This window comes from Cherax quadricarinatus, chromosome 26 (assembly GCF_038502225.1).
Source record: "Cherax quadricarinatus isolate ZL_2023a chromosome 26, ASM3850222v1, whole genome shotgun sequence".
NCBI classification, from domain to species: Eukaryota; Metazoa; Arthropoda; class Malacostraca; order Decapoda; family Parastacidae; genus Cherax; species Cherax quadricarinatus.
Genome location: NC_091317.1, coordinates 35,204,757 through 35,227,834, shown reverse-complemented (window position 1 = coordinate 35,227,834; position 23,078 = coordinate 35,204,757).

Here is a 23,078-nt window from a genome sequence, read left to right as displayed (position 1 = left end):
TGGTTTGCCCTGAACATGATTCTTACATGTTCTGCCATTAATACTTTGGACATTTACTCTGTCTTCTGTTCCCCATGCCATCTTTGCATCGAGAAAAGTGGTTGCCTTTGCTTTGACAAATAACACAAGAAGTCTATCATTCCATATCTAATATTTTTTTTATCCATAATGTTATGGGCCAAACCCATCATTTGCTGTTCTTTTCTGTTTTGAGCCTTCACAGACTATTGTCGAATTGATTTCAAAACAACATTCCTAACATAAATCTTTCCTCCTGCTGTCTTTATGCTGATGATGAGCTATTGATCCAAGGCACTCTACTTACCCCTCCCTCTTCATCAAACCTGATTGCTTCCCACTTCTCTATGGGTTTAACTTTTACCCTGATTAAAATAAAACTAAATGCCTCTGAAGAATAGTTCTCCCGAACATGCCTGACTTTCATCTCCCACAGCCATTATTACTACTGGCTTTCAGCATTTTTGTATTCATTTATGATGATAGTCTCTGATGTTGTATTTGCATAGCATTGAAAGCCAGTACACAGATAGGAGTTTACGACATTCTGGTCTGACTTGGACCATTTACAGAGTAACACTGTGTAACTTTGTAAGTGGTCCAAGTCGAACTGAAATGCCGTTGTAAGCACTCTCCTATGTGTGGGTTATTTGTGTATTGTTCCAGTCACAGTATTGTGCCTTTTTCTTTAGAAAGCCAGTATTTAGTACTTGAAATATATTCCATTTCTAATCAAAATTACACTATCGATAATATACACCAAGGATGGCCAGACTAGTCAGACATCTATTTTTTTTTTTTTTTTTTGGAAAGTTTTCCCTATATTATTCAAAGGGCTGAGGTGGGGTTATGGTAATATGGGCATGTAGAAAGGATGAAGAGGGATAGGATAATTAAGACAGTGTATAAATCTGGGGTGGAAGGTAGGGGTTGTCTCAGGAATGATTGGAAAAAGGGAATAAAAGAGGTTTTGAGTTTTAAGGATTTTAGCATGTTCGGAGTGAATGGAGACAAGTGGCATTTAATGGATGTGATGTTGAAGTTTGAGCAAGATAACTTTATGAAGGGATTCAGTAAAAACCATTTAGCTGGATTTGAGTCCTGGTGGTGGCAAGGGATTATATATATATATATTTTTTTTTTTTTTTTTTTTTTTTTTTTTTCTCAACAAGTCGGCCGTCTCCCACCGAGGCAGGGTGACCCAAAAAAGAAAGAAAATCCCCAAAAAGAAAACACTTTCATCATCACTCAACACTTTCACCACACTCGCACACCATCACTGCTTTTGCAGAGGTGCTCAGAATATATATATATATATATATACACACACACACACACACACACAATCTGCTTGTACATATGTATAGACAGACACGGTACCTAAGGACAGACTTAGTGTAAATCAGGGGTCATGCCCAATTTACTTGTGTTGCATAAATCATTATCATAAATCCAGTAAGGCTATTCAAAGCATTCACATTCCATGCCATTGACCATAGGTGTCAGCAAAATTTATAAAAGGGACAATATCCCTACTGTTTATGTTTAAGAAAGAGATGCTGGGTTTTTAGAGTGGCACCCCTAGACACTAACCACTCAAACCCATGTCAGAGGGAGGCGGTAGTCCATCATGAATCAAAGCACTGTCAAGGTTTCCTTTTCCATTATTGTGATTCTGACTTTAACTGTGGTTATAAAAGAAAAATTGAGCTTCTGCCATAATTTTATAAATTATAGTGTGCAAAATTATGTTAGCAGTAAAAGCTTAAGCTGTTTCTCTTATTTTGTGCCATTATCAAGAATGAGCTTAAGCTAATGCTCAAAGACTGTCATTACTTTGGAACTAGGGACCCCATAAAACAATATTTTTTCTTTATGCAAGCTATAGCACAGCAAATTCAGTATAGTTTAGTAGGCTATATACACTCAACCAATATCTGTGGTAGGTGATATGTATAATATTTGGGATTGTCTCATTAAGAATGAAAAAAAGTATGAGAACATTAAATCTTTGTACATTACATTAAAAATCATGAGGATTTGTACACACATGCTGCAGTTTTTCACATCATATTTTTCTATATACATGAAAACAAAACTTGTTTTCACTTTGCAATATTCTGTTTGCAGCAAGTTTTCTTTACATACTGTATACAACTATCATTTAACCACATAAGTGTTAGGTGCTGTTGATTTGTTCAGTCATGTTTTAGATGAGAGTACTAATGTCTGATATCCTAAAGATATCTTCATGATGGTTCTTTTCTTAGATTACTATTATTGGTTTTAACTTGAGATTAAAAAATATGGGTCTTGCAGTGTTGATGTATGAAGATGCTAGTGTAAGTAACCACTGTGTAGTAATAAGTCCCTAATAATTTACATTAAAAATGTTATATATAACCATCAGTAAGAAATGTGCAGTTTTGTTTTTGGCAAGCCAAAAAACATACTTGTGCTTAGGAAAAATATTTTATGGCTAATTAGTTGAAGTGCTTGGTATTACATTGTTTTCCTAATTATTTTGATGCTTGAGTTTATAAAATATTAGTTTTTGCTTCTTTAAATTATTATTTTTATATTTGCTCTGCTTTGTACCAGAAAAGTTTTTAAAGAAACTATGACCTTGCCTATTACATGAAAGCACAATTATCAGCAGCAAGATGAACTAATGTTACCGAGAATAGTTTTTGCTCTTCATTCATTTCCTTGTTTCTTGGGGGAATATAAATGAAAAACACTGCACTCATTTAACATTTCCTGAATTTAGGTTGATGCATTCAACATTTGATTAAAAAAAATTAAGCGGTTTTTAAATATTTCCTTAAAAATATTAATATTCTTCAGAATATAATGTAGCTACTAGCAATAAATGTGAAAATTTTTTTAAAAAGAAAACAAATAATTATAATGGAAAACTAATTTCCAAGCTTCATCCATATATAAAATCTGGAATCTTAACTCTTAGTTTTAATTTAAGGATAACTTTATTTATAAATTAACTTTAGTATCATTTTTAAGTCTTAATGGCCAAGCTTGACACAGACTTTCATAAGACACTAACACATTTTATGTACAGATCCCTAAAAATCTGCTCAATAATACTCCAAGAAACACTAAATATGACTGTCATCTCAAATAAATGAATGTATAGTAATTATTTTTCTTTATCCTAGAGAATGTTGTAAAAAAAAAAAAAAAATTACCCTTGCTGGTCATCTCCCAGCTGACATCACAATTCCAATGACCATAATTCAAGTTTTCCTGAATCCTTTCATAAATATTATTCACACTCCAGCAACACACAAACCTGCTGGATGCTCTAGTCTTTGGCACTCAATATCTTTGACCCCTACTTTCATTTGACTATTTCAGGAACGACCCCTTCGTGCTTTAGTTATAACTGGATGACCCATATCCCTTCCATTGCAGACTTTTTCATTCTCTCAACCACCAACTCCACCGTCACAGGCTGATGCCTTGCTGCAAGGTTCGGAGACCATAGGCTTTTGGTCTGAGGAATTAGCCCTGTCGGTCTTCTTCCTCAGACCGAACCTAATTACCCCCCATTCTCCCCTCCCCTATCCCATCCTCCCCTTTTTCTATTCCTCCTCACCCCTCCCTTTCTCTTTTTGGCCTTTGGGATTTCTCCCACAGGCACGCTAGTTCCTCGGTAGGGGAAAGGACACCAGGGTCCATCCCATTCCGTTGAGGTTCTTGGCGGTGGCGTAGTTTGCCGTGGAATCTGGATTGCCTGGGGATGTCCCGATCCGGTATCCCGGAGTAGCTTTGGGTGTCTTTTGGGCGGAGGGTGTATCTCTGGAAGCCACCTTTCGGATTCCGGGGGTGGTGGCCGAAGGAGGTATGCTTTGTGGCGGATATCCGGCCGCCCTCTCTTTTGTCCACCGAGGTAGCTCGGCAGATGTGAGATTGCTATCCCGGATTGCTGGTTTACTGGCATGAAGGGTAGGGTATGGCACGGGTTCCATGCTGCATCTGCGCTACTAGCAGTGTTGAGGTCCTCTTGGGCGCGGAGGGGGATTTCCGGCCCTTTCATTCCTCCTGGGAACTATTCCTTCCCGCTCCCCCCTTTTTTTATTCTTTTTTTTATTTTATTTTATTTTCTTTTTTTTTCTTAAAAACAAAGAGCAAAGGAGTAACCTAACCATGGCAGCCCTAGTCCATGAAACCACTACCCCCAGGCCCCTTCTTGATACCGCACCCCATTCTGACCCTGCCTTGTATTTAGACCACTCTTCGGACACTCCTGATGCCCCTGTACCTCTTGCTGGTGCTGTTTCCTCACCCGCTTCAGGTACCGGGGCTTCGACTGACTCCTTCGATTTGTCTGAACTCCGCTCTCCTTTGACTATGCTTCCGGCTTCTCCCTCTACGGTACGGCAATTTTCGAATCGCCCGCCCATTTCACGCCGGACCAACTCCGGTCCTACTCCTAAACGCCAACGTCAATCTCCTGATGATGCTCCTTCGTTACCTTCCCATTCTACTCGGAAAAGACCGACACGTCAAGCACTCCCTCTCCACGCTCAGTTTCGGACCACACAATGGACTAAATTCTTTACTTTAAGACCAACTTCTTCTTCTGCCTACCTTTCTGACCATAGTATTGGCAAAGCGCTCCTGCGTCATGTTGATAGAGATATTTCATTTCACGCTCTCAAGAGCGGTACGCGCATCGTCACTGTCCAGAATGCTACCCAAGCTCATGATCTTTCTCTCCTTTCGAATATCGATACTACTCCTATCACTATTGAAAAACATCTTTCTCTCAATTCTTGTAGTGGTACTGTCATTCTGCCCCATACCATAGTCCAACAGAATTTCCAGTCATGTGGCAATGACATTTTTGAACAGCTGGAACTCCAGGATCTCCCAATCCTCAAAGTAGACACTTATGTCCTTCCTGCCCGGGGGCGGAGACGTTACCCTTGCAATGTGGCTCGTTTAACTTTTGACAGCCGAGAACTCCCGTCCTCTGTATATGTCGCGGGACATCGGTTACAAGTTCGAAAGGTGATACCTACACCGCAACAATGTAGAAATTGCTGGCGTTTTGGTCACCCAGCGAAATATTGCAGATCTATGGCCGAATGCCCAGTCTGTGGTGCCGACGACCATTCTAATACATCTTGCAGTCAACCTCCATCTTGCCTTAATTGTAATGAAGCTCACCCTTCGTACTCCCGCCGTTGCCAGGTCTACTTAAATGAACGTGAAATCCGTTGCCTCAAAGAGGCAGAAGGTCTCCCTTATGCTATGGCAGTTACTCATCTCCGCCTCCAAGGGAGACTACCCCGTGTTTCTTATTCTCGTGTTTCCAAACATCCCCCCACTTCTGGGGTCCCATCTTCTGCAGTCTCCTCTGTTGTTACCCCTCCCATAGCCACTACGGCATCTAATCCTTTTGCTGTCCTTGGCTCTGACGTCCCGACTACAACTCAGTCTGTTCTCACATCTTCGCGTCCTTCCTCACAAGCCCCAGTATCGACAAGACCTCGTACGACACCTAATACCAATCGCCCCTCTACTTCTCAGAAGTCCAAAAAATCCACATTGCTCAAATCTTCTTTGCCCCTTCCTTCCCTTCTTCCACCTCCACACTTTACCTTTCCAGTCTCTGTACCTAGTTCTTCCCCTCTCTCTGGCTCTATTACAAGTGTGGAGATTCACCCTCCTCCTCGTACTATGCCTTCCACCCCCGTCCCCTCCCAAGTTTCTCCCTCTTCTGCCACCTCCCAGGTTTCTGCCTCTTCTGTCCCCCCCCACACTTCATCTCCAGTCCCTTACACTCTTCCCTCCCCCTCTACTTTGGTACAGTCCATTACTGTCCCAATCTTTACTCACCCTCCTCCTTCTATCTCCAATACGGTCTCCCATACATCTTTGAATTCAGAAACACTTGAAGCCATTTCAGAATATATTGCAGAGACTAAACCTTCAATGGACACTGATTCACTTCCTGTTCCTTCTCTTCCCTCTCCTCCATCTTCACAACCCCATTCTTCGCAACGCTCCATTCCTTCGCTGCTTGAACATCTTCCAATGCCACCACACGTTGACTTTTCTAACCCCTCTAGTCCGTAGGTGCCTTTACCTACAGATTCCTGATATTTTCTTCATCGCCAATCATGGCCTATTTACAGTGGAATATCCGCGGCCTCAGGGGTAATCGGGGTGAGCTTCAGATGTTGCTTTCCAGGTTTTCCCCTGTTGGTGCTTGCTTACAAGAACCAAAATTACACTCGGCTGTTTTCCAACCTATCTCAGGCTATAATTTATTGTATTCTTCGGATCCTTTCTCAGATGGGACCTTTAATGAAAGTGCCCTTCTTCTACGCAATGATATTCCGTACTGTTAACTATTTGTCCATACCTCGCTGCATTACACTGCAGCCCGTATCCACTTGAATAAGTGGTTTACAATATGTTCTTTATATCTCTCTCCTTCTCGAGCATTTTCTATCCCAGACTTTGCCTTTCTTGTTTCATCCTTACCACCACCACTTCTGTTACTTGATGATTTTAATGCCCACCATTTCCTCTGGGGGGGGGGGTCTCATTGTGACTCACGTGGCATTCAGTTGGAGGCTTTTCTCGCCTCTCACCCTCTCCATGTTTTAAATACGGGTACTCCCACCCATTTTGATCCTCGTACTCATACTCTCTCTTGCATCGATCTATCAGTCTGCTCTTCCTCCACTGCACTAGACTTCACCTGGTCTGTTCTACCAGACTTACATGACAGCGATCATTTTCCGATCATTCTTACTTCTTCCTATTCACCACCTTTCCGTAACCCTCGCTGGCAATTTGATCGGGCAAATTGGGATCTTTACTCACACCTCACTGCTTTTAGTGAGGTTCCTTCTTCATCCTCCATTGATGAGCTCCTACACATCTTCTCGACGTCAGTTTATACCGCAGCTTCTCATTCTATACCCCAAACCTCAGGCAGGCATTCTCAGAAGTGCGTGCCTTGGTGGTCTCCCGCTTGTGCTCGTGCAGTACGTTTGAAACGTGCTGCATGGGGCAGGTACCGGTACAATAGAACCGCTGAGAGACTTCTTGATTTTAAGCAGAAGCGTGCGATCGCTCGCCGTGTCATCCGTGAAGCTAAACGCACTTGTTGGCGAGACTATGTTTCCACTATCACCTCTGCTTCTTCTATGAGTGCAGTCTGGGAAAAAGTGAGGAAATTGAGTGGTAAATACTCTCCTGACCCAGCTCCTGTTCTACGGGTCGCTGGTGTTGATGTAGCAAACCCTCTCGACGTTGCCATTGAACTTGGCACACATCTGGTCCGTATTTCCCGAGGGCTCCATCTATGCCCCTCGTTTCTTTCCTCAAAGTCTGCCAGAGAGTTAGTGCCCTTGGACTTTTCTTCTCTCAGAGAAGAACAGTATAATGTGCCTTTTACACTTCAAGAATTGGAGGCAACGCTCTCAGCTTGCCGATCATCGGCAGCTGGGCCTGACGACATTCATATTCGTATGTTACAACATTTACATCGGTCAGCCCTTGTAGTCCTCTTACACCTCTTCAATCTTATTTGGGCACAAGGAGTTCTTCCCCAGCTGTGGAAATCTGCCATTGTTCTCCCTTTCCGCAAACCGGGTACTACAGGACATGATGCCTCCCACTATCGCCCCATCGCTCTTACTAGTGCAGTTTGCAAAGTGATGGAACGTCTCGTAAATCGACATTTAATGTGGTATTTAGAGACACACAACAGTCTCTCCGCTAGTCAATATGGCTTTTGTAAGGGTCGTTCTACCATAGACCCCTTACTACGGTTGGATACGTATATTCGCAATGCCTTTGCGAATAATCACTCGGTTATTGCCATATTTTTTGACCTTGAGAAGGCATATGACACAACTTGGAGGTATAATATTTTGGCCCAGGCCCATTCCTTAGGCCTCCGAGGCAATCTACCATCCTTCCTTAAGAACTTTTTAACTGACAGACATTTCCATGTTCGAGTCAATAATGTTCTTTCCCCGGACTTCGTCCAAGCTGAAGGTGTCCCTCAGGGATGTGTTCTAAGCACAACACTTTTTCTCCTTGCTATAAATGATTTGGCCTCTGTTCTTCCACCCAATATTTGGTCATCACTCTATGTTGATGACTTCGCTATTGCTTGTGCAGGCGCTGACTGTCATCTTATTGCAGTTTCTCTCCAGCATGCGGTCGACCGTGTTTCCACTTGGGCCACCACACATGGGTTTAAATTTTCAAGTACCAAAACTCACCAAATTACTTTCACTAGACGCTCTGTTATCTCCGATCATCCTTTGTATCTCTATGGCTCCCGTATCCCCGAACGTGATACAGTCAGGTTTCTAGGCCTTCTCTTTGACCGTCAGTTATCCTGGAAACCTCACATAACCTCTCTGAAGGCAACTTGTCACAGCCGGCTAAACCTTCTTAAAACCCTTGCTCATCTTTCCTGGGGAGCTGATCGTCGAACTCTGCTTCGCCTACATTCAGCCCTCGTTTTATCAAAACTCGATTATGGTGACCAGATTTATTCCACGGCCTCTCCTGCTACTCTCTCTAGCCTTAACTCTATCCATCACCAAGGATTACGTTTGTGCCTTGGTGCTTTTCTCTCTTCCCCTGTTGAGAGCCTCTATGCAGAAGCGAATGTTCCATCCTTGTCTGATCGCCGTGATGCCCATTGCCTTCGCTACTATGTACGCTCTCACGATCTACACAATCCTTCCATTTATAGAATGGTCACCGATATTAGTAGACATTCTTTATTCGTTCGCCGCCCCTGTTTGCTCCATTCCTTTTCTCTTCGCCTACATTCACTCTTGTCTTCCCTTCAGTTACCACCTTTATATGTTCATGTAGCATCTCACTTTTCCCTACCCCCCTGGGAAGTTCCAGCTGTTCGGGTCTGTTCTTTCTCACTCCCTTGCTCGAAAGCTCAACTGCCTACGGTGGCTTCCCGCTCTCTTTTTCTTTATCACTTCCACTCCCATTCTCATGCCACCGCTGTGTACACAGATGGCTCTAAGTCTTCAGACGGCGTCGGATTCGCAGCAGTGTTTCCGGACAGCGTCTTGCGGGGGCATTTACTATCTTCAGCTAGCATTTTTACTGCTGAACTGTATGCCATTCTTGCAGCACTTATTCGTATCGCATCTATGCCTGTGTCATCATTTGTAGTAGTCTCAGACTCCCTTAGTGCTCTACAGGCTATACGAAAATTTGATACATCTCATCCCTTAGTTCTCCGTATCCAACTTTGGCTACGCCGTATCTCTACCAAACATAAAGATATTGTTTTTTGTTGGGTCCCTGGTCATGTCGACGTACAGGGCAATGAACAGGCAGACACTGCTGCGCGGTCAGCAGTGCATGACCTACCAATTTCCTATCGAGGTGTTCCATTTCTGGACTATTTTGCTGCAATAGCTACCCACCTTCGCACCCGTTGGCAACAACGTTGGTCAACTCTGCTCGGTAACAAACTTCATTCTATTAAACCGAGCATAGGTTACTGGCCGTCTTCTTGTCATCAGTGCCGAGGTTGGGAGACCACTCTCTCCCGCCTTCGCATTGGCCACACTCGTCTTACTCATGGGTATCTCATGGAGAGGCACCCTGTTCCTCTCTGTGAGCAATGTCAAGTTCCAGTATCGATTAGCCACATTCTGTTAGACTGCCCTCTCTATCAACGAGCACGCAGAATTTACCTCCAACGTCGTCTTCGTTCTACTACTCTCTCTTTACCTTCCCTTCTTGCTGATGGACCCTCCTTTAATCCTGACTCTCTTATTGACTTCTTGACGACTGATTTACTCCACAAACTCTGATGATACTTTTCGCACTCCCCTCAGCCCTTTCTAGTTCAGTCTCTTGCTGCCCTTTACCCTTTCACCATCCACTACCCCGCTGTTATCCGTAACCTATTACTCATCCATCTCCCTTTTGCCACCTGATGCCCTCACTTCCTTCCTGCCCTGCAGCGCTGTATAGTCCTTGTGGCTTAGCGCTTCCTTTTTTTTTATTATAATAATAATCGGAGACCATACCTGCGCTGTATGATCCTTGTAGGTCTAATCAAATATAAGCGCTAAGCCGGAAGGAAGCGAGGGTATTGGGCAGCAGAAGGGAGGAGGGATGATCAGTAGGTTACAGAAAACAGCGGGGCAGGGGATAGTACGGAGGTAGAGGGTAGCAAGAGATTGAGGTATTATTATTATTATAATCAAGGGGGAAGCGCTAAACCCGGAGGATTATACAGCGCCTGGGGGGGGGGGATGTGGAAGGCATTCAGGCTTAAACTGGAGCACAGATCCAATTCCCTAAATCAAGAGCCCCTCACCAACATCAAGGAACCTTCCTTGAGGGGAGAGATTGAGGTAGAAAGGGCTGAAGGTATCAGAATTTGTGAAGTAAGTCAGTTGTTGTCAAAAAGTCGATGAGAGAGTCCGGATGAAAGGTGGGTCCATCAGCGAGAAGGGAAGGTAAAGAGAGAGCAGCGGAGCAAAGACGACGACGGAGGTATCTGCGTGCTCGTTGATAAAGTGGGCAGTCCAACAGAATGTGGCTGACTGATAATGGAGCCTGGCAATTCTCACAGAGAGGAGCAGGGCACCTCTCCACAAGATATCCACGAGTAAGACGAGTATGGCCAATGCGAAGACGGGAGAGAGTAGTCTCCCAACCTTGATGCTGGTGATAAGAAGACGGCCAGTAACCTATACTCGGTTTAATAGATTGAAGTTTGTTACCGAGCACAGTAGACCAACGTTGTTGCCAACAGGTGTGAAGGTGGGAAGATATTGCAGCAAAATAGTCCGTAAATGGAATGCCTCTATATGAAACTGATAGGTCATGTACTGCTGAACGCGCAGCAGTGTCTGCCTGTCATTGCCCTGTACGTCAACATGACCAGGGACCCAACAAAAAACAATATCTTTATGCTTGGTAAAGATGCGGCATAGCCAAAGTTGGATATGGAGGACTAAGGGATGAGGTGTATCAAATTTCTGTATAGCCTGTAAAGCGCTAAGGGAGTCTGAGACAACCACAAATGATGACACAGGCATAGATGCAATATGGATAAGTGCTGCAAGGATGGCATACAATTCAGCAGTAAAAATACTAGCCAAAGATAGTAAATGCCCTCGTACGACGCTGTCCGGAAACACTGCTGTGAATCCTACGCCGTCAGAAGACTTAGAGCCATCTGTGTACACAGCAATGGCATGAGAATGAGAGTGGAAGTGGTCAAGAAAAAGAGAGCGGGAAGCGACCATAGACAGTTGGGCTTTCAAGCAAGGGAGAGAGAAAGAACAGACTCGAACAGCTGGAACTTCCCAGGGGGGTAGGGAAAAGTGAGATGCTACATGAACATAGAAAGGTGGTAATTGAAGAGAAGTCAAGAGCGAATGAAGGCAAAGAGAGAAGGGACAGAGTAAACAGGGGTGGCGAACAAATAATGTTTACTAATATCAGTGACCATTCTATAAATGGAAGGATTGCGGAGATCATGAGAGCGTACATAGTAGCGAAGGCAATGGGCATCATGGCGATCGGATAAGGATGGAACGTTCGCTTCTGCATAGAGGCTCAACAGGGGAAGAGCGAAAAGCACCAAGGCATAAACGTAATCCTTGGTGATGGATGGGGTTAAGGCTAGAGAGAGTAGCAGGAGATGCCGCTGAATAGATCTGGTCACCATAATCAAGTTTCGATAAAATGAGGGTGGAATGTAGGCAAAGGAGGGTTCGACGATCAGCTCCCCATGAGAGATGAGCAAGGGTTTTAAGAAAGTTCAGCTGGCTGTGACAAGTTGCTTTCAGAGAGGTAATGTGAGGTTTCCAGGATAACCTACGGTCAAAGAGGAGGCCCAGAAACTTGACTGTATCACGTTCAGGGATACGGGAGCCATAGAGGCACAAAGGATGATCGGAGATGACAGAGCGTCTAGTGAAAGTAATTTGGTGGGTTTTAGTGCTGGAAAATTTAAACCCATGTGTGGTGGCCCAATTGGAAACATGGTCGACCGCATGCTGGAGAGAAACTGTAATGAGGTGACAGTCAGCGCCTGCACAGGCAATAGCGAAGTCATCAACATAAAGTGATGACCAAATATTTGATGGAAGACTAGAGGCCAAATCATTAAAGCAACGAGAAAGTGTTGTGCTCAGAACACATCCCTGGGGGACACCTTCAGCTTGGATAAAGTCCGAGGAGAGCACATTATTAACCTGAACACGGAAATGTCTATCAGTTAAAAAGCTCTTAAGGAAGGATGGTAGATTGCCTCGGAGGCCCAAGGAGTGGGCTTAGGACAAAATATTATGCCTTCTCAAGGTCAAAAAATATGGCAATAACTGAGTGGTTATTCGCAAAGGCATTACGAACATACGTATCCAAGCGTAGTAAGGGGTCTATGGTAGGAAAGAAACGAGGGGCATAGATGGAGCCCCTGAGAAATACGGACCAGATGATTGCCCATTTCATTGGCAACATCTAGTGGGTTTGCTATATCAACACCGGCAACCCGCAGAACAGGAGCCGGGTCAGGAGAATATTTACCACTCAGTTTTCGTACTTTTTTCCAGACTGCACTCATAGAGGAAGCAGAGGTGATGGTGGAGACAATCTCGCCAGCAAGTGCGTTTATCGTCACGGATGATATGGCGAGCGATCGCACACTTCTGCTTAAAATCAAGAAGTCTCTCCGTTGTTCTATTGTACCGGTACCTGCCCCATGCAGCGCGTTTCAAATGTACTGCACGAGCACAAGCAGGAGACCACCAAGGCACGCATTTCTGAGAATGCCTGCTCGAAGTTTGGGGTATAGAATGAGAAGCTGCGGTTAAAATGGAGGACGAAAAGAGGTGTAAAAGCTCATCAATGGAGGATGAAGAAGGAACCTCACTAAAAACAGTTAGTTGTGAGTAAAGGTTCCAATTTGCCTGATCAAATTGCCAGTGTGGGTTACGAAGAGGTGGTGAATATGAAGGGGAAGTAAGAATGATTGGGAAATGATCGCTGTCATGTAAATCCGGGAGAACAGACCAGGTGAAGTCTAATGCAGCGGAGGAAGAGCAGACTGAGAGATCGATGCAAGAGAGAGTGTGAGTCCGAGGATCAAAATGGGTGTGAGTACCTGTATTTATAATATGGAGGGGGTGGGTGGCAAGAAAAGCTTCTAACTGAATGCCACGGGAATCACAGTGAGACCCCCCAGAGGAAATGATGGGCATTAAAATCGCCAAGTAACAGAATCGGTGGTGGTAATGACGAAACAAGAAAGGCAATATCCGGAATAGATAATGCCTGAGAAGGAGAGAGATATAAAGAACAGAGTGTATACCACCTATGCAAGTGGATACGGGCTGCTGTGTAATGCAGCGAAGTACGAACAAATAGCTGATGGTACGGAATATCAATGCGTAGAAGAAGGGCACTTTCATTAAAGGCCCCATCAGGAAAAGGATCTGAAGAATACAATAAATTATAGCCTGAGATGGGAGAGATAACAGCAGAGTGTAATTTTGTTTCCTGTAAGCAAACACCAACAGGGGAAAACTGGGAGAGTAACATCTGAAGCTCACCCCGATTACCCGAGGCTGCGTATATTCCACTGTAAATAGGCCATGATTGGCAATGATAAAGATACTTGAAATCCGCAGGTAAGGGTTCCTACGGACTAGAGGGGTTAGAAAAGTCCACATGCGGAGGCAGCGGAAAACGTTCAAGCAGTGAAGGAACGGTGCGCTGTGAAGAAAGGAGTTGCGTAGACGGAGGAGAGGAGAGAGAAGGAACAGAGGGTGGATCAGTGTCCATTGATGGTTTGGTCTCTGCAATATATTCAGAGATTGCTTCAAGTGTTTCGGAATTCAGAGACGTCGTATGGGAGACAATATTGGAGATGGTAGGGGGAGGATGAGTAAAGATTGGAACTGTAATGGACTGTACTAAGATAGGGGGGGGGGCGAAAGGGTGGAGGGAACTGGAGAAGAAGCGTGGAAGGGGACAAAAGAGGCAGAAACCTGGGAGGTGGCAGAAGAGGAAGAAACTTGGGAGGGAATAGAGGAGGTAGGTATAGTACGAGGAGGAGGATGAACCTCTACACTTGTAACAGAGCCAGTGAGAGGGGAAGAAACCGGTACAGAGACAGGGAAGGTAAAATGAGGAGGTGGAAGAAGGGAAGGAGGGGTTAAAGGACCTTTTTTTGACTTCTGAGAAGTAGAGGGACGATTGGGAGGAGGTCTTGTCGATACTGAGGCTTGTGAGGGAGAACAGACTGAGGCGTTGAAGTAGGGACATCTGAGCCTAGGGCAGCAAAAGAATTAGATACAGGAGTGACTATGGGAGAGGTAACCACAAGGAGGCTGCAGAAGATGGGACCCCAGAAGTGGGGGGACGTTTTGAAACACGGGAATAAGAAACACGAGGTAGTCTCCCTTGGAGGCGGAGATGAGAAACTGCCATGGCATAAGGGAAACCTTCTGCCTCTTTGAGGTAACGGATTTCCTGCTCATTTAAGTAGACTTGGCAACGGCGAGAGTATGAAGGGTGAGCCTCATGACAATTAAGGCAAGAGGGAGGTCGATTGCAAGACTTATTAGAATGGTCATCGGCACCACAGATTGGGCATTCGGCTATGGATCTGCAATATTTCGCTGGATGGCCAAATAGCCAGCAATTTCTACACTGTTGCGGTGTAGGGATCACCTTTTGAACTTGTAAATGTGCCACATTGCTAGGGTATCGTCTCTGCCCGCGGGCAGGAAGAACATAAGTGTCTTCCTTGAGGATTGGGAGATCTTGGAGTTCCAGCTGTTCAAGAATGTCATTGCCACATGTCTGGAAATTTTGTTGAACTATGGTATGGCGCAGAATGACGGTACCACTACAAGAATTGAGGGAATGATGTTTTTCAATAGTGACAGGAACAGTATCGATATGGGAAAGAAGAGAAAGATCATGAGCTTGGGTAGCATTCTGTACCGTGATGATGCACGTACCGCTCTTAAGAGCATGAAAACAAATATCTTTACCAACATGGCATAGGAGTGCCTTGCCAATACAGTGGACCCCCGCATAGCGATTTTAATCCGTGCAAGAGGGCTCATTGTTATGCGAAATGATCGGTATGCGAATGAATTTTCCCCATAAGAAATAATGGAAATCAAATTAATCCGTGCAAGACACCCAAAAGTATGAAAAAAATAATTTTTACCACATGAAATGTTAATTTTAATACACACAAACTGAAAAAGGCATGCACAATTACATGACACTTACTTTTATTGAAGATCTGGTGATGATTGATGGGATGGGAGGAGGGGAGAGAGAGTGTTAATGTTTAGAAGGGGAATCCCCTTCCATTAAGACTTGAGGTGTCGAGTCCTTTTCTGGGGTTACTTCCCTTCTTCTTTTAATGCCACTAGGACCAGCTTCAGAGTCACTGGACTTCTTTCGCACAACATATCTGTCCATAGTGGCCTGTACCTCTCGTTCCTTTATGACTTCCCTAAAGTGTTTCACAACATTGTCAGTGTAATAATCACCAGCACGGCTTGCAATAGCTGTGTGAGGTTGATTCTCATCCATAAAGGTTTGCACTTTCAGCCACATTGCACAGATTTCCTTAATCTTTGTAGTAGGCAACTTCTTCAATTTCTCTCTCCCCTCCTCTGAACCAGTTTCCTCAGGTATGGCCTCTTGCTGTTGAAGTTGATCTATCAGCTCATCAGTGGTTAGTTCTTCATTGTCCTCCTCCACCAACTCTTCCACATCCTCCCCACTAACCTCCAACCCCAAGGACTTTCCCAATGCCACAATGGATTCCTCAACTGGCATAATCCTCTCAGGGTTAGCCTCAAACCCTTCAAAATCCCTTTTGTCTACACATTCTGGCCACAGTTTCTTCCAAGCAGAGTTCAAGGTCTTCTTAGTCACTCCCTCCCAAGCCTTACCTATAAGGTTTACACAATTGAGGATATTAAAGTGCTCTCTCCAAAACTCTCTTAGAGTCAGTTGAGTTTCTGAGGTCACTACAAAGCACCTTTCAAACAGAGCTTTTGTGTACAGTTTTTTGAAGTTTGCAATAACCTGCTGGTCCATGGGCTGCAGGAGAGGAGTGGTATTAGGAGGCAAAAACTTCACCTTAATGAATTTCATGTCCCCATAAAGTCGCTCTGCCACGTCTGTAGGATGACCAGGGGCATTGTCTAACACCAGGAGGCACTTAAGTTCTAATTTCTTTTCAGTTAGGTAATCTTTCACATTGGGGGCAAATGCATGGTGTAACCAGTCATAGAAAAAGTCCCTAGTGACCCATGCCTTACTGTTTGCCCTCCACAGCACACACAAATTCTCCTTGAGGACATTCTTTTGCCTGAACGGTCTGGGAGTTTCAGAGTGATACACTAATAAAGGCTTCACTTTGCAATCACCAGTAGCATTGGAACACATCAACAAAGTAAGCCTGTCTTTCATAGGCTTATGTCCTGGGAGTGCCTTTTCCTCCTGAGTAATGTAGGTCCTGCTTGGCATTTTCTTCCAAAACAGGCCTGTTTCATCACAATTAAACACATGTTCAGGATTCCTGCACATATTTTTCAGCTGCTTTGTGGTCCGAACTAGCAGCCTCACCATGCCTTATCACACTATGTATGCCACTACGCCTCTTAAATCTCTCAAACCAACCTTTGCTGGCCTTAAATTCACTCACATCATCACTAGTTGCAGGCATTTTTTTAATTAAATCCTCATGCAACTTCCTAGCCTTTTCGCTTATGATCACTTGAGAGACGCTATCTCCTGCTAGCTGTTTTTCATTTATCCACACCAATAAGAGTCTCTCAACATCTTCCATCACTTGCGATCTCTGTTTCGAAAACACAGTTAAACCTTTGGCAAGAACAGCTTCCTTGATTGCCTTTCTGTTGCCCACAATAGTAGCGATGGTTGATTGGGGTTTCTTGTACAACCTGGCCAGGTCGGCGACACGCACTCCACTTTCATACTTATCAATGATCTCTTTCTTCATCTCTATAGTAATTCTCACCCTTATTGCTGTAGGGTTGGCACTAGAAGCTTTCTTGGGGCCCATGGTCACTTATTTTCCAGATAAAATCACCAAAAACACTGTAATAATACGAAATGTTCCGATTGTATGCTTGGATGTTACCGCGGAGGCTGGCTGGTAAACAATGCCACCGGCGGCACATGTGAGGCTGGCTAAGGGCGCACATTGGACGCATCTCGGACGAACAGTGGTGAGCGGATTTTTGAGCGGTATGCGAGGTAAAATTTTTGCGATAAAAGCGAGCGTTATGCGGATTAAACGTTATGTGATGCCAACGGTATGCGGGGGTCCACTGTACTGTGGTCGGAAAGATAGGCGGTAGAGGAAGTCGGTCGTAAAGTGAAGAATTTAGTCCATTGTGCAGTCTGAAACTGAGCGTGGAAAGGGAGTGCAGGACATGTCGATCTTTTCTGAGAAGAACGAGAAGGTGGAGAAGTATCATCAGCAGGTAAGTGTCGTTGGCATTTAGGCGTGGGACCAGAGTTGGTCCGACGTGGAATGGGCCGGCGATTCGAAAATTGCTGCACCGTAGAGGGAGAGGCCGGAAGCATAGTCAAAGGAGAGCGAAGGTCAGATAAATCAAAGGAGTCAGTTGAGACCTCAGTACCTGAAGCGGGTGAGGAAACAGCACCGGCAAGAGGTACAGAGGCATGAGGAGTGTCCGAAGAGTGGCCCAAAGACGAGGCGGGGTCAGAACGGGGTGCGGTATCAAGAAGGGGCCCCTGGGGTACCAGGTTCATGGATTGGCTTCTCCATGGTTAGGTTACTTCTTTCTTTTTGTTTTTAAGAAAAAAAAAAGAAGAAAAGAAAATAAAAATAAAAAAAGAATAAAAAAAGGGGGGACCGGGGAGGGATAGTTCCTAGGAGGAATGAAAGGGCCAGAAATCTCCCTCCACGCCCAAGAGGACCTCAGCACCGCAAGTAGCGTAGATGCAGCATGGAACCCGTGCCATACCCTACCCATCATGCCAGTAAACCAGCAATCCGGGATAGCAACCTCACATCTGCCAAGCTACCTCGGTGGACAAAAGAGAGGGCGGCCGGATATCCGCCACAAAGCATACCTCCTTCGGCCACCATCCCCGGAATCCGAAAGGTGGCTTCCAGAGATACACCTGTCGCCCGAAAGACACCCAAAGCCACTCTCTGGGATACCGGAGAGGGACCGGGGCATCCCCAGGTGATCCAGATTCCACGGCAAACTATGCCACCGCCAAGAACCTCAACGGAATGGGATGGACCCCGGTGTCCTTTCCCCTACCTAGGAACTAGCATGCCTGTGGAAAAAATCCCAAAGGGCAAAAGGGAGGGGTGGGGAAGGGGAGGATGGGATAGGGAACGGGGGATTGGGGGGTAATTGGGTTCGGTCTGAGGAAGGAGACTGACAGGTCTAATTCCTCAGACCAAGAGCCTCTTCACCACGCCAAGGAGCTCCCCTTGAAGAGGCTTGTAGGTCTAGCACTTCTTTATATAATAATCAGAGCCCATATCTTGCATCCACCTATTATTATAATCAAAAGCAAGTGCTAAACCTACAAGGGTCATACAGTGCAGCAGGTAAGGGTGCAAGGGTATTGGGTAGCAAGGAGAGGGATTATTAGGTCATGCAGGGCAGGAGTAGAGGGTAGCAAGAGGGAGAAATAGAAAGGGCTGTGAGGAGTGCTAGAGGCATCATCATCAAAGTTTGTGCAGTAAATCAGTTGCTGGCAAGAAGGAAAGGTAAAGTAAGGGCAGTAGAGTGGTGATGATGGAGGTAAATTCTGCATGCTCGTTGATAGAGTGGGCAGTCCAACAGAATGTGGCTAACAGAAACAGGGTGCCTCTCCATGAGATACCTGTGTGATGAGCGTGGCCAATATGATGGCCAGAATCCTATACCCGTTGTTGTCAAAGGGTGCGAAGGCGAGTAGCAATTACAGCAAAATAGTCTGTGAATGGAACACCTCTATATGAAACCGGGAGGTTCATTGCCCTGTGTGTCAACAAGACTGGGGACCCAACAAAAAACAATATCTTTGTGCTTGCTAGAGACGGCGTAACCAAAGAACCAGAGGATGAAGTGTATCAAATTTTCGTATAGCCTGTAAGGCACTAAGGGAGTCTGAATCGACCACAAATGGTAACACAAGCATAGATGCAATACGGATAAGTGCAACGAGAATGGCATACAATTCAGCCGTAAAAATGCTAGCCGGGGATAATGAATGCCCTTGCACAACACTGTGCAGAAACTGCTACAAATCTGATGCTGTCAAAAGACTTGGAACCATCGGTGTACAATGCGATGGTATGAGAATGAGATTGGAAGTGGTTAAGAAAAAGAGAGCGAGAAGTCACCATAGGCAGTTGGGCTTTCACACATGGCAGTGGGAAAGAACAGACATGAACCGTCGGAACTTCCCAAGGGGGTAGGGAAAAGTGAGATGCTACATGAACATAGAAAGGTGGTAATTGAAGAGCACCACCCATACAAATGTTGGTAGCACCATACTCTATTACACTCCCATTTGTGCCTCCACAGATGCATAAAAACACCACTTGCCTTTACCCATCACATATTCTATGGTTCACTTGATCTTTTATATAACCAATATGTTGACTATGTCCACTCCCAAATATCTGAATGCAGCAGACAACCACCTCTGGTGTGCATTTTGTTTCTCACCCTTTTCAGGGTCTAGACCCCTGATTTGAAAATTATTCTCAGGGTCCAAGAATTAAAAAACAAAACAAAACAAAAAAAAAAAATTCCAAAGGTAATGAAACCAAAAGTACAAAATACAATGAAAAACTTACATAATTATGCTCTCACAAAGTTAGTGGTCTCGGCGATATTTATACATAAGTGAAATCTTGCTACTTAATCTTGTTACACATAAGTGATTTCATCCACTTTGAGTCCTATTTTAGGCAAATTCCATTGTGCCGGTCAACCAAACTCATAGCTATTTCACTAGTATTTCTTCCATTCTATCAGAGTACAAGAAACTGCCCATTAACTTATTTCACCTACCCAATAAAATGATCAGAAATCAGTAATTTGGCCAATTTCACAAAATTAAAAAGTTGCCAATTTCAAAATAGGGTCCAGAACAAGCAAACTGTAGATATTCCTGACACTGAAACATTTCCTTTCACTTTCCATGGAATCTTTATTCACACAAAAAATAAAAGACTTACCAGTTTGCATCCTACTGCATTATTGTAATAACTGTAGAGTGCCAGAGGTTTCATGAACACATATTAGACCGACAAGCTGGACACACATTGGACAAGTGGCGTAATGCGTCTCCTCTGGAATATTGGCAAAAATAGAACACTTCTGCTAATTTGAGCTGAATTTCAAACTATTTTCAGTCTTGAAACCAATCAAAATCATCTGTATTTCTGTCATATATTCCCCCATTCTATCAAATATAAAATAAAAAACGAGAATGCAACCATAAAATCCAACCGAAAATACACAGCAAAGTTGTGCACGAAATGGTGCCATAGTCCCGAGGGGAAACAGGCCTAAACAGCGCCATGCACAAATATCATATCAAGTACTGTGAGAGAAAAGAAAGTCTCTCTGAAAACAGAGTATAATACATATCATAGTAGTCCCACAGAGTACAGATAAGGCATATCAAGATAAATGTTATTGTGCTAAACGAGACAGAAGTGATGAGCATAGCAGGAACCCAAGTTGTAAATGGTTGCCAACAGTCCCCAGGATACTACCATGCAAGTCGGTTCATTTTTAAATAACCTATGACATATAGTCATAGTGATACCACAGTACTTTTTTATGGAAATATGAAAACGTGCACATTCTTGTGGAAATACAATAAATATTGTAGAGTTGTCAGTGAACACAGTATACACAACAGAAAGTACTCTTCTAGTATACCTTACACCAGGCATCCTAACATAGCTAATAACAGTGATACCTTAGTACTTGGTGTGGAGTGAGAAAAAATATAGAAAATCTTCGTGGAAATATGAAAAGTGAACAATTTTTGTGGAAATATGAAATGTTGTCAAGTTGTCAGTGATGTAGTACAGTAGACCATCATTTAACCCTTAAACTGTCCAAACGTAGATCTATGTTTTTTCAGCATTTGAAAGTATGTAAAAAAAAAGTAGATTTTTTTTTTTTAAATTTGAAAATGTGTAAAAAAACTTTGATCTACTTTTTTTTTTATATATATTTGAAAATATGTTAAAAAATGTAGATCTACTTTTGGAGCACTACGCATGTGAACGTAGATCTGCTTTGACAGTTTAAGGGTTAAGGGAAGGGCAAGCGAAATCACCAATTTTTTTGTTTTTTTTGAGGGGGTCAAATTTCAGTGAGATTTTGATGGTGGATTAACCCTTTGACTGTCGAAGGGCCCAATCCTGAAGTGTCTCCTGGTGTCGCAAAATATTCGAAAAAAAAAAAATTATTTTTTCTTATGAAAATGTTAAGATTATTTTTCTGATTGTTTTAGTCCCAAAAAATTTTTTTTCCCATCAGTACCTACCGAGATATAGAGGCATGAAGTTTGCAGAAAATGAGCCGCGTATGGCAACAGCGGCGACTGCCGCTCACCCGGTAAACTTTAGTTTACTTGTATTTGAAGGTTTGTTGTTTTTTTCACTATTTTATTTTTTCACATAACTTATGTGGCCTGTGAGACCAAAGTAAGGTGCAATGTACATATATACACTCGTTGTATACAACACAATAAGCACACAAACATAATTATCAATATATTGTTTACAAAACTTGTTTACAAAAACAAACAATACAAAAAATTTTTTATTACTATTGTTCTATAATATATATACCAATATACAGTCACTGAACATACTCCTAGAAGTTCTGCAGCTTGTGGAACTCTGTGAAACATGGTGTCATACACAGTGGTGTTTTACACTCCTCACACATAAAACATGGTGTCATACACAGTGGTGTTTTACACTCTCACACATAAAACATGGTGTCATACACAGTGGTGTTTTACACTCTCACACATAAAACATGGTGTCATACACAATGGTGTTTTACACTCCTCACACATAAAATCAGTGTGTGTGCATTTTTGTTTAATTTTTTTTTTATGTGCAAAGACAAAACACCTCGTCTGAGCAGCTTTCTTCAAAGTACTAGCAGGCAGTTGTGTTATGTAGTTATCCTAGGTAAATGGTCGTGTGTCATCATTCCTTCCTAATTTCCTTCATTCCTTTCCTACCTGGAGGCTACCTGGAGGGCATTCCACCTCTCTTCCTACATTCCTTCATCTGTCCTTCATTACTTTTTTCCTTCCTTTCATCTAGTCCTTCCTTCATTCCTGCCTTCCCTTCTTGCTTCTGGTTTCTATAATATATATACACATATATAGTCACTAGATACTTTCATAAAACTGCTATTATCACCTTTCAGCAAGCTTGTCTTGTGTGCGAGTGTGTGGCTTATAATTGTTTCGAGTCAGGAGTCGGCAGCTGTCAAAGTGACATATTGTCTCATTAGTCACTCCCCCTACCGCTGTCAAAACAATGGGGTCGGATGCTGCTTCCCCCTCCATTCTATCTAATTATCTTTCTCCCTCATTCTATCTCTTTCAATCTGTCTCTCTTTCTCTCTCTCTGTCTATCTCTGTCTCACAGGTACACATAAATACAACTATACATAGTGTAAATTACCTAGGATAACCCCAAAAATCCAGACAAAGTGCTATACTCTGCTTGAAGATGTGAGTAAAGTGATGATGACACAGTCTTGTGGCTCTCTCTGAGACAGAGCTAGACGGATAGACAGGGAGTTTGGCAGACAGACAAATAGACAGACAGACAAATGTTTGTTTGTCGTCATCTCCTCCTCCTCCTCCTCCTCCTCCTCCTCCTTCTTCTCCTCCTCCTCCTCCTTCTTCTCCTCCTCCTCCTCCTCCTTCTCCTCCTCCTCCTCCTTCTTCTCCTTCTCCTTCTCCTCCTCCTCCTCCTG